Source organism: Plectrocnemia conspersa, unplaced genomic scaffold (assembly GCF_051122295.1).
Source record: "Plectrocnemia conspersa isolate PC_06_02 unplaced genomic scaffold, ASM5112229v1 ptg000009l, whole genome shotgun sequence".
In the NCBI taxonomy this organism is placed as follows: Eukaryota; Metazoa; Arthropoda; class Insecta; order Trichoptera; family Polycentropodidae; genus Plectrocnemia; species Plectrocnemia conspersa.
Genome location: NW_028277173.1, coordinates 15,405,312 through 15,417,324, shown reverse-complemented (window position 1 = coordinate 15,417,324; position 12,013 = coordinate 15,405,312). Strand labels below are relative to the sequence as shown.

The 12,013-nt window shown below is 28.5% G+C and overlaps 1 protein-coding gene and 1 long non-coding RNA gene across 6 annotated transcripts in view; one reads left to right on the top strand and one right to left on the bottom strand.

The window, feature by feature from the left end:
* The window catches only part of LOC148232030 (homeobox protein prospero-like), a 127,371-nt gene that overhangs the window by 106,871 nt on the left and 8,487 nt on the right, over positions 1–12,013 (bottom strand). The window contains exon 1 of one of the 4 annotated variants that reach the window (XM_088193334.1): positions 4,082–4,385. The exons of the other annotated variants lie outside the window; for them this stretch is intronic. The gene's annotated coding sequence lies outside the window, so the exon portion shown is untranslated. Of the gene's footprint in view, positions 1–4,081; positions 4,386–12,013 lie in introns of those variants that run through there. 4 annotated transcript variants of the gene reach the window in all.
* Positions 887–1,705, top strand: LOC148232031 (uncharacterized). 2 transcript variants are annotated; one of them, XR_015810773.1, is made up of 3 exons: positions 887–1,015; positions 1,082–1,125; positions 1,315–1,705. It is a non-coding gene; the product is annotated as an uncharacterized LOC148232031 (long non-coding RNA). The 2 variants fall into 2 exon arrangements; XR_015810774.1 differs by having other exon boundaries at positions 1,237–1,369.

Here is a 12,013-nt window from a genome sequence, read left to right as displayed (position 1 = left end):
GTGATTTAGTAAAAGATTTTGAGAGTAAGGATACAATTCTGAGACTAGCCTACTTAACATATATATTTAGTTAATTTAATGAATTGAACATATCAATCCAAGGATTTTATAAAAAGAATATTATAATAGCTAGTGAAAAATTATCTTTATTTATTGGAAAACTCGAAATTTGGATACGTCGAGTTGAAAACGGGAATTTTGCAAACTTTCCCTTGCTTGATTCAATTGTTGTGGAAAATGAAAAAAATACAATTATACCTGACATTGCAATACATTTGAAACGATTGAGCGAATCATTCAATGGATATTTTTCTACTAGAAATATTATCAAAACTCAGAGATGGATACTGGATCCATTTCTATATAACCTATATTCGATGGATGATAGAGATTTAAAAAAAGACGATATTTTTTAAATGCGAGACAATGGACATATTCAAATGGAATTCGAACAATTAGAATTACAACAATTCTGGTGTACACAGTTAGAATGTTATCCACAGTTGGCGAAAGAAGCATTGCAGTCACTTCTACCATTTGCCACCACTATCTGTGGATTTTCATCGCTTTTGCATACAAAAACTAAAGCGAGAAATCGCTTAAATGCAAGTGATGATTTACGCGTGTCTCTTAAAAAAAAAGACTCGCTTCACAAATATTATAATGAACAGGCAACAGCGGCCTATCTATTGATAAAAATAATATTATTTTGTATTTGATATATAAAATTAAATTTTTTTTTAAATAAACAATAAATTTCGCAAAAAATGTATTTTTCTAAATTAAAAAATCGACGCACATTTTTTAATGGGGTGCGGAGACCAATTTTCAGATTCAAGGGGGTGCGGCTCACTTAAAAGGTTAAGAAACACTGCTCTAGTGCAATAAAATAAACAGTGAAATATGTTATAATCACAGAATTTTTCTTACAAAGTGTTAATTGAAGATGATTCAAAACAGTGTAGCATTTGAATTGTAGACAATATAAACAAAACTTTAAATTATGAGTGTGCCAGTAAGTGTTTGGATTTATGAATAATATATCATGATTATTCCAACAAAATTACTATTGCCTTTCTAGGATCTAATATTAAAAGACAAACAGCAGTGATTGGGCAAAAAAAGGTATACATGTCAAAGTTCATTAAACATATTACAATGGTAGTAATAATGAAAAATCTCATATTTGCATAAACAAAAAGTTACATTTTACCCACTATATAGTATCATTTATAGTTCATTTTCAGAAACAATGAAAGATCTAATAACATTTACGTATGTCAAAAAATTAAATTATGATATATCACTTATCAGTTCAAGAAGTAATGCCAATCCAGTACGCGACAATTGGGCGACGGACAAATGGGCGATTCTGGTCAACTGGGCGACGGGCAATTGGGCGATGGTTATTTGGGCGACGGTCATATGGGCGACAGAAATTAAAAAAAACTTGCACGCTTTGCTTTATTGTAAATATTAATAAAATATACATTAAAACGAAAAAGTATGTTTAATGAAAAACAATTTTATTTTAAAATTATTCACTCATAATATAATTATATGCAATACCACGTAAATATTCTATGATTTTTTCTATTGTACCTCAAAACTTTTATAAAAATTCTTTGGTGTATTCTTTTTATAAAGATATCCATTCCAAACATATTTTTCCTTGTCTTTTTGACTTAATATGCCTGAATTATCTATTTATGAAGAATATAAACTGTGGTAACTCAAATTAGTCGCTCTCAACAATGATCTATAAAAAACAATTATCTATAAATAGCACATAAAATATAACCCACATGTGAATAAAAAGACACATACTTATTTTCTTGCTGTACTAAATTTTTTTACCAAGAACATAATGACACTGTGACAAAGTGTTTTAAAACCACGACAAAAATAATTTTCAAAGACGCAACGAAACTTTTTGCGAACGTTTTCAGTAAAAATTGAAAAGTATACTGAGCGCTAGTTATGGGTTATTATATTTATATATTCCTACCCTATCTAGTTTTAAATAGATAACTGTAAAATATGCGATTTTTGTGAATTCCCAAAGTTTATTCTCACACTAATTTCCAAGGCGCAAAACATAAAAAAAATTCGCGTTAATGGAAAAATCCACGATAAACATTTATCAGCGCTAGTTATAGGCTATTATATTTATATATAGCTACCCTATCCAGTTTAAAATAGATAACGGTAAAATATGCGATTTTTGGAAATTCCAAAAGATTGTTTTCGCAGTAATTTATAAGTCTCAAAACATAAAAAAATCGCGTAAAGGGCAAAATCCACGATAAACACTTATCAGCGCCAGTTCTGTGTTATCATATTTATATATAATTATCCTATCTAATTTAAAATAGATAACTGTAAAATATGCGATTTTTGGAAATTCCAAAAGTTTGTTCTCACAGTAGTTTCCAAGGCACAAAACATAAAAAAAATCGCGTAAGGGCCCACTATAAACATTTATCAGGTAGGTATTTATAATAAAATTACCGACTTAAGCCGTGTGTTTTAAGTGTTTTATGATATCGTGTTACTCTCCTAAATTCTTGAATAAAAAAAATCAAACTGTTTAAGTGATATTTTATGATTAAATAAGCACAAATGATAAGTAAATATATACATACTATATCTTATGTAGGTATATTATATTTTGCTTAGACCGAATAATGTTTTCATATTTTAATTCTATTTTAAAAAAATATTACTTATATTTTTGTATGTACGTATATGTATAATATATACTATATATTTTAATATATATTAAATTATGGTAATTATTTAATTAATTATAAGATCATGATTTGCATCACATTTATTTGAAATGCATTATTATTGTATCGCCCAAAAGACCGTCGCCCAAAAGACCATCGCCCATTTGTCCGTCGCCCATTTTGAATCGCCCATTTGACCGTCGCCCAATCGCCGTCGCCCAATTGACCGTGTCCCTGCCAATCTACTTTGTTCTTCAGTTGTCGCTTGAATTTCATTTATGGATTGTATTAGTAGTAATAACGTGTTCAATGTTTAACTCTTAATAAGGTCTTATTGTTTTCAATTATTTTTCAGAAGCAATGATAGCACAATTTGACGAACTTATTTGGCGACAACGTAGAATTGATATATATATAAACAAAAAAATAATCATCTCAGCAAGTATTATCTTTTTATAAAGAACATACTACATAGGTTTAATGTAACTGAATATTTGGAATTTGGCTGTTCCGAAAGAGAAATGATTGCACAGAAGAAAAATTGATAAAAAACATGATGTAGATACATATTTTACCACATCGGAATTAAAAATAAGAATTAGATATTTTGGCTAACGAATATTCCAGGTATGCAATCACACATTTATAATTATTGTAAAATGTCGTCTTTTAAATTACATTCAAGAAACTACACATGCGTTGTCCGTTGACTGATATATTGCGGGTCGTTGCTTAGAACGGAACGATCTAAGTGAATTTTTTCTGCAATAATGGTTTTAATTTATTTTGTTTATATACCTTGGTGTATACAACAATTCACTCACTACCCTAAATATTATCACTAAATGGCACAAAAAACATAAAAATCTAAAAGTATAAAGCCCATGACTGACGTTTTAGGAAAAATATAAAATGAATTTAAAAGTTAAAATATTTGCATCACATTGTCAGTTCTCTGTGTAAGTATTATGTTTAAATTTTAATTATTGTTTATTTTTGAGAAGCCATGAGCGAGTAATAAGATGATGCGAGCGAACAATAAGATACGCAAAAATGGAACTAAACTTCTCCAGCTAAATAACCGACTGCATCATAATCATAGTTACGCGATCGTCGAGAAAAATAGTATCCCCAAATATCAACAGATTAAAAAAATACGTTTTATTAGCATTTATATGGTTTGATTGACATTAACTTTCATACGCACTAAGTATATATTACATGTTCACATTTAAAACGTACCTGTTTTAATTGCAATTCGAGTAATTATATTCAGTCAAATCTAACATATATGTGCATTAAATTGGAAGCAATGATTATGTTTATGTATTGTAAAAGGAAAAACTCACTTTTCGGCATCGGAACTCAAAATTTGAAGACTTCAACACGAAGATTGTTTTATGATTGTTTATATAGTTTAACAATGTATTCTTCTAATTCTTACACACATTATGTATATATTTCATTTTCATAGTTATAACACACTTAGTTAATTTACAATCCGAATATTTATATATAGTCAAATCGAACAACGCACAAAATAATAAAAATTACTGTCGCGTAGCAAATTTATTTAAAACTGTTGCTACGTTACTATCGACTATTTTGTTTTATATTTGAATGCTTATTTTTCATTGGTCGAAACAACAGAATTCATTCGAAAATCAATCGAGCAAATTCAATTTTTTTTTTTTTATTATAATTAAATATATTTCCTTTGTTTACGTGTATTATTATATACACCGTTCATACAAAGCGATACGATTTACAGAGTAGAAGATTCGCCATAAAATATTTCATTTTTAACTACACGCGTCCTAAACCAAATGCTCATTTTTGTAATATTTTCTTATTTCCATGTTTCATTTTTGTTTATTATTAAAATTTGGTTATACAACTATTTTTGTTATTTTTTTTAGAAATTGCTTTAGCGGATGCGAGAACATATTAAAAAAAATTAGGGGTGTGGGACACGAAAAGGTTAGGAAGCCCTGGTTTAGAGAATATGTAGAGTACGCTCGGGATAAGGATTCAGGTTTGTTATTGTGTGCGTGAACTGTGTGGCTCAAAAGAATTTCGCTTAGAATATTTTTTTTTTTATTTTAAAAGAAAATATATTTTTATTTAACATACATACATCTGAGCTAAGTTGGAAATTTCAACGGACAATTAAAAATATATTATATAATCGAAGAAACCAGACATTGATGTCATTAATTAAATATTTGCAAAATTCAAAATCTTTCATTAGTCAAAAAAATAATGAAGTCTTTAGCTATTCTTCAAAAGCAAAAATATATAAAATGGGGAAAGAAATTACTCGCAGATTGTTTAAACCAATATCAACACAAAATTATTTAAAATAAATCACTAGAGAAGATCGAACTTCTGTGCCACACTGCACTTTAATGACGAATACCAGCGTTGACGAATCAGCGACTGTCCTTAAAAGAGAAAGCGAGACAACGAAGTACACGCTACATTGTTTCTCCCTCTCATATACATGTACACGCACACAATAACAAACCGGCATCCTTATCCCGAGCGTACTCTAGTAAGAGTTCTTTGATTGTTTTTTTTTACCATATCAAGAAATTCGGCGTTTATCATGTGGTTTATATTTATTGTGTTTTTTTATATTTTATGTAATATATTTGATTTTGATTTATGATAAAATAATAAGGATGAAACGTAAAGGTATTTTAAGAAAATGATTTTGAAAAGCTTGAAAATATTTAATTTTTAATTAGATTCTGATAACTTTTTGTATATTACCATTTACGTTATAGCAATAATTTTTATAAAAATTTTCAAATATATAAAAATGAGTTACGTTCTATGAGCTGCAATTTCTAATTCTAGTATTGAGGCCTGCCAGTGGCTTTGTTTATTATTTCGCACTTTGCGTTCGTATTTAAAAACATTTTCATTACCTTGATTTGTATCGAATTTCTTAGAACATATTTTTATTTTATTTTCTATTCTTATGCCATACTTTCTCTTTTTTAATTAAATATGTCTAAAATCTAAAATTTGAAACTAAAAAGCTTGTAAATAAAAATAAATTTCTTTTATTAATAATAACTTTGTTTTTAATTGTCACTGTTTTATTTTTTATATCTTATGAAAAAGATCCTGCGGCTGAAAATGAGTAATCAGGATATTGATTAATATGTGTTTTCATAAAAAAGGATATTAAATATTTGGTTTGTTTTATTAATCATATGATGGATAATTCGTGTTTAAAAAATCAACAAAGACAATAGTCGTCTTGCAAAACAACGAATTTATTAAAACAGATGGTTAAGTATTTGCCATTTTGAAAATATGGCTATCGAAGGAACTAGAACTATCATTTCTGTGCAGCATTGGCGTATAATACCGACAAACACTGAACAAATCAACGTATTAACAACGACAAAGAAAATACTCAGTATTTTTCTTGCCAAATGGTAACCAGCTGTATTGACTCCTGAACTATTTGACGAAAGCAGTAATACGTACCACAAATGGTACTACATGTATAACGATTCGTTCACATTAAAATCACAAATATTGATTCTGATGAAAAGCATTTTTTCGGTGTTTGCTTTTTCTAAGTATACATTGCTAGAACAAACTTTGCGAACTCCTTGGCAGCACAAAGAAAAGAGACATTTTTTTAGTTAATTCAACATACTTTTTTAAAATACGTCATGTATGTAAATATGATATGCGAAAATTTAAAACTGAATCAACTCACATAATTCATGGGAAGCACTTGAATACATTCTAATTTTTTTTACATTTATGACTCAACTCTTAAAAGGTGAGCTATTAATGTCAATCCTTTATCGTTTGTAACTAAGTTAAAAAAAATATACTACTCGTTTGATACGATATCCCCTATAATGTCCTGTAATGATATTTAAACTATATAGTTATCAATGGCAATAAAGTCATGTATGGCGTCAATTATAATTTTAAGATGCACGAAAATACCATGAACAAATTTTAATATTAAACATGATATTATAAAATAATTTATTCAGAGTAACTTTTTAATTATTTATGCCACATCTGTTTTGCTCTGAACTACAAGCTTATTTATTAGAAACCTTGATCTAAAAATTGCATTTAAAGTGTTGGCACACTCGCACACAATATCAAGATATTATTTGCTCGTCAAAAATTGTAACATCGTATAATTTTTAGAGCTTTCATGAAAAATTTCTAACGCTGCGTTTTACAGTTTGGAGCAGCAAGAAAAATAAATACCCGGGAATCAGAGATATCTTTTCTTATTGGTAAAATCATAGTTAAAAAGTATTTCTGATGTATTTTACATATGTTTGTAAAAAAGGCATATTTTTATCACATTTATTTATTTTCTATAACAACTACAAAAAATTAATTTTAATTAAATATTGTAAATTACATAAAACAGTAACTATAAAATTATTATATGTATATACATATATATGATAAGAGTAAGAATACATTTTTTTATTTTTAATAGGTGAAATTAGATTCTGAATAGACCAAGGTAATTTAAAAACGAATCAGATGGTCAGTTTCTATTTTTCGTAAAGAATATTTCTGACGTTGAGAATACTCGCACATTTTCGTGCGCATATTGGTGCTGTAGAAAATCAAACTCTTCTCAAATAATCCCAGTTTTTGGGTTCTGAAAGGTCTTCGAAAATCATGATTGATTAAATAATAAATAAATAAATAATAAATAAATAAAATTAATAAATAATAAATAAAATAAATAAATAATAATAATAATAAATAAAATACAAACTATCTCAATTTTTTTTAGGAAAATCATTCAGCTACGAACCGTAAATTAAAAGTATTTTCTCTATAAATTTTATTTAGTGTGAAAACAATGATAAACACTTAAAACTATTATATTTATAATAATCACTGATCACTTATTTAACTCTTTGAATTTAATCAATTAAGACCTAAGGATCTAAAATCTACCTTAGTCTTAGGTAGTATTTCGACAGTGACTAAAAATTTAGATGCACTTAAAATATTTAAAAAAATGTTAATACTTTACGATAAATGTATTTGCGCACAATGTTTATTTTACACCCTGAAAGTACGAAGCAAACCTTTGAATGTGTATTTTTTATTTATTGCGAATTTTATTTGCAACACGGTTAGTGCGAACGTAATTTTGAAATCTCCATACCCCTCGTTTAGAGCGCGGCCGTTAAATCTTTCTTTAAGAGTCTATTTCTTTTTTTACGAGCACTTAAAACACAAGATTGTTGTTATTCCTGACCCCAGATTGCGACACGCATGCCATATTGTAAACACGACTTTATGACCCAAGACCCTATAGATAAAACTGAATTGACCAAGTTACCACCCAATCACTTTCGAATAGCCCAAAACGAAAGCAACAATCACACGGAGATGTTAATTGAACATTTGAAAACACCAATAAACACGTATCCGTGCTATTTATTGCAATGACAAAAATAATTATGCCAAAAAATAAAAATAAACAAATATATAGAAATAAATATTGAACTATCACGCAAAAGGTAGAAACTTTAAAATACTGGAACTAGAGTCTCCAATTCGAGTAATCGAGTACTCGATACTCGAGTATATTTGTCTATTTTTCAAGTACTTGATAATCGAGTATTTTAAAAATTACTCGATTAATACTCGAAATTAATTTTTTTTTAAATATTTCAGAAACAAAAATAACTTTAACTCGGTCCGGTAAAGGTTAACGTCTTGCTTTTATTTGGCGTTTATGCCCGAAATCCCGAGCTAGAGCGGTTACTATCAGGTATAATTTTTTCATAGTTCCATAGTTGCATAGTTCCGGTCGTCGGCTATGTTAGTGGGTACGACGGAGAAATTTCTTTTGTGTTTTCTGTTCGACAGTCCCGACTTATCTAATTTATGGCAATGAACAATATGAAATATCAACAAATTTTTTTTTAGGTTTTATGACTGCAGTTGTAGCGTAAAGTGTTGTAAATTGTTTATACTGATCCCTCAGCTTAAAATATAAATCAAAACAATTGTGTGTTTTAAAGGCATTTAAAGTAAAGTCAGTTCTTTGCGAACCGTTTAGCTCTAGAGTGAAAGGGATTCACCCAAATACATCTTCGAATGATATAGATTTAAATTCTTTGCATTAATCAGAAGGAGTAGAATATTGTATATTGTTAAGAAAAAAAATCTATTCAAGAAGAATTACAAAATACTATTTTGTCATTAGTCGAAGGAAATAAGAGAAAAGCAGAGAAGGGAACGAAAGAAGAGAACATAAAAAGAGAGTTCAAAAAATTTTATATCTATAAAAAGCGAACAGATATAAATTAGAAGCCTTATCCAACGCGTTAATGACAATAAGACCAACATCAACAGCAACGGAAAGGGTTTTTTCCATAACGGGAATAATAAAACCAAAGGTTAGCAGTAATATTAAATTCGAGACACTTTTTGCATTATTGTTTTTAAAAAGTATGTTCGTGAAGTTAAAATAATTGTAAAAATTAACATACTAAGTATTTTATTTATTTATTTATATGTGCACGAATTTGAATAATAGCTATTTTGGTACATTTGGTAAATACTCGAAAGTACTCGAGTACTCGAGTATTTTAAAATTTTAATATTCGATACTCGAGTAGTTGATGGTTCGAGTAATTGGAGACTCTAACTGGAACATTAATGAATCGCTATATTTAATTGTAATGGTATTAGAAATACTTGCATAATACTAATTTATTAAAAAAAATAGATTTTGTACAACAGTAGATTATATCATTGCAAAGAAGGACAAATACTTAAATAATTTGTCGTATTATAGGTAACAAGTATTACATTTTTCTATGCATGGGAAAGACAAAATATTTAAAAAAAAATATAATCTTTTTGACCGAATAATTTGAAGTAAACGGAAATATTCACAAAGATTTAATAATATAAAAATATGTATGTGTTTTCGTTTATAGTACATATATATATATATATATATATATATATAATACACATGTAGCGGGGTTTCTCAATGGAATAAAGAAACACCCTTGTACATTAAGAAATAAACTAAGATATTAAAGTATTTTTATGTTCTGTTTTAAATATATATTTATAAATTTTATATGTATGTTTTGATTATGTTTTGTAAATAAACAATTATCTATATTAGCTAAATAAATTATTAAAATAAATAAATTATCCTTTTCTAATTATTTATCTTCTATATGTATAAATACACAGAAATGTAAAGCACAATATTATGAATAAGATTATTCTTTTAATCCAAATTTATTTAAAAATATATATGATATAAAAACATAATTTGTACAACGAGAGTTTGCGAAAACTATTATCCAATATATTTCAATTGTCTTTCGTGTGAAGTATATGATATTGCTTCCAGACGCCACATTTAATTTTAAAGTTACATCAATTGGGGAAGATTTTGGCGTAACACCGCATCCCGACTAACTTTTTTTCTGCAATAAAGTTTTAGCCAATTTCATGTTTTGGAAAATAAAAAGTTTTATGGTAAGACGTGTTTGACAATGTGGCAACGTGGGGGCGCCGTAACAGGTTACAGCCCTTGTTTTAAGTGGGTGATTTCCTTGGCATATGATTACAACGAACGTTACCTATAGTGTGTTACGAGCGGCCGTTATGACTTTTAGATGCTTTTCGGCAACATTAAAGCGCCTTGGTTTATTGTAACACGTCGACAACGTCGTATATAAAAATATATTTTTTTACTTTGCCCTTTTTATTATTGTTCCTGAGAACATATAAACCGTCCCTACAATCGTCAAGCGAGTATTGGCATCGATTTTGTGAGGTTGCATTAATAAGTTAGGGGGTCGCGATCGGATTGACCCAATATTTCAATGACCGTGAAAACGAAACCCATTTAAAGGTGTAAAATTTAATTTCCAACCCCCTATATGTTATACATCCACGTTGGTGTGTAGCGCGGATAATGTGAGCACTTTCTGTGTTGCCCCATAAATGACGGACACCCACCCACGTGTGTCGAACCCTATTCGATAGCTATTTTTACTGTCGAAGACGAAAGTATTCCAAATATTCGAACCGAATTTTGTCGAATGTGATTTTTTCTCACATGGCTGCAGAGTCAATACATAAAATTACTTGACTCTATATTTTTTTAACAACTTACCATTATTATTTGGTTCTTGATTTTATTTTGAAGTGACGCGTAGTATATTTTAATCTGATTCTTGAAACGTAATAATTTCGTTATCTTTGGAAATGCACAAAAGAAAGCCCTGCTCATATAAAATGTGATAAATTGAGAACTATAGACCAGTCACAATATTGTCAGCTCTAGCTAAATCACAAAGTTGTGTTTTAGCAATAGCATTAGTTTCGTCTCGCTCATTGCACTGTTACTAACCTTATGTCTTTCACCAAAATGGTGATAAAATTTCTCGATGCAGAAATTCAAGTAGACTGCTCTTAAACAAGGTTTATCATTAGTTTTATTACAAAAAATTGTCGATCTGCTCGAATGGTATAAATTGGTTATTTTCGAGTTTAACGAGCAATTACAGACAGTTTGTAACCTATTGCGGCTGATTGTTGAAAGTATAAATAAAAATATTTCACCCCATCGGCGATTTCTCAAGGGTTTAACCTGTGCCCTCTGCTCTTCACGATATTTATTAATAATATTAATACGGCAGTTATACATAAAGGTTTTCTTCTGTATGCAAAAAAATTAAATTAAATATAGTGCAATAAAAAATATACATCTAAAACAGGAATTGAAATCTTTTAAGAATTTTCCTAAATGTGGGTATTTTTCATGACAAATATATTTGTTCAATGACCTGGCTTTACAAAAAATATCACATTACAAAGTAAATATTTTATTTTCAAGCACTGCATTATCAACAATAAATAGCTCTGCAAATTTATTTGCATCTGATTGAATATCCACGCAATCCATGAATGAATTAATAATAAATTAATGTATAATTTCAATTTTTCTAAAATCATTAAACCTTTTTTCAAAATTTTGTATTTGTACAATACATGTATTTTTCTGGGTTGAAATGATAACAAGTATTTATTTGTAAGTAATCTTTAATGTTTGTAAACCTTGATAAGCGTTTATCAAGGTTTACAAAAATAGAATACAAGTAAGCCAAAATCGCTATGAATCCCGAGATTTCAAAAAAATTTTTTTTTACAGTGGCATTACCTTTGTCGGCAGGAAGAATTATCAGATCTTTGTTGTTTTGAAGAGATTTTAAAGTTTG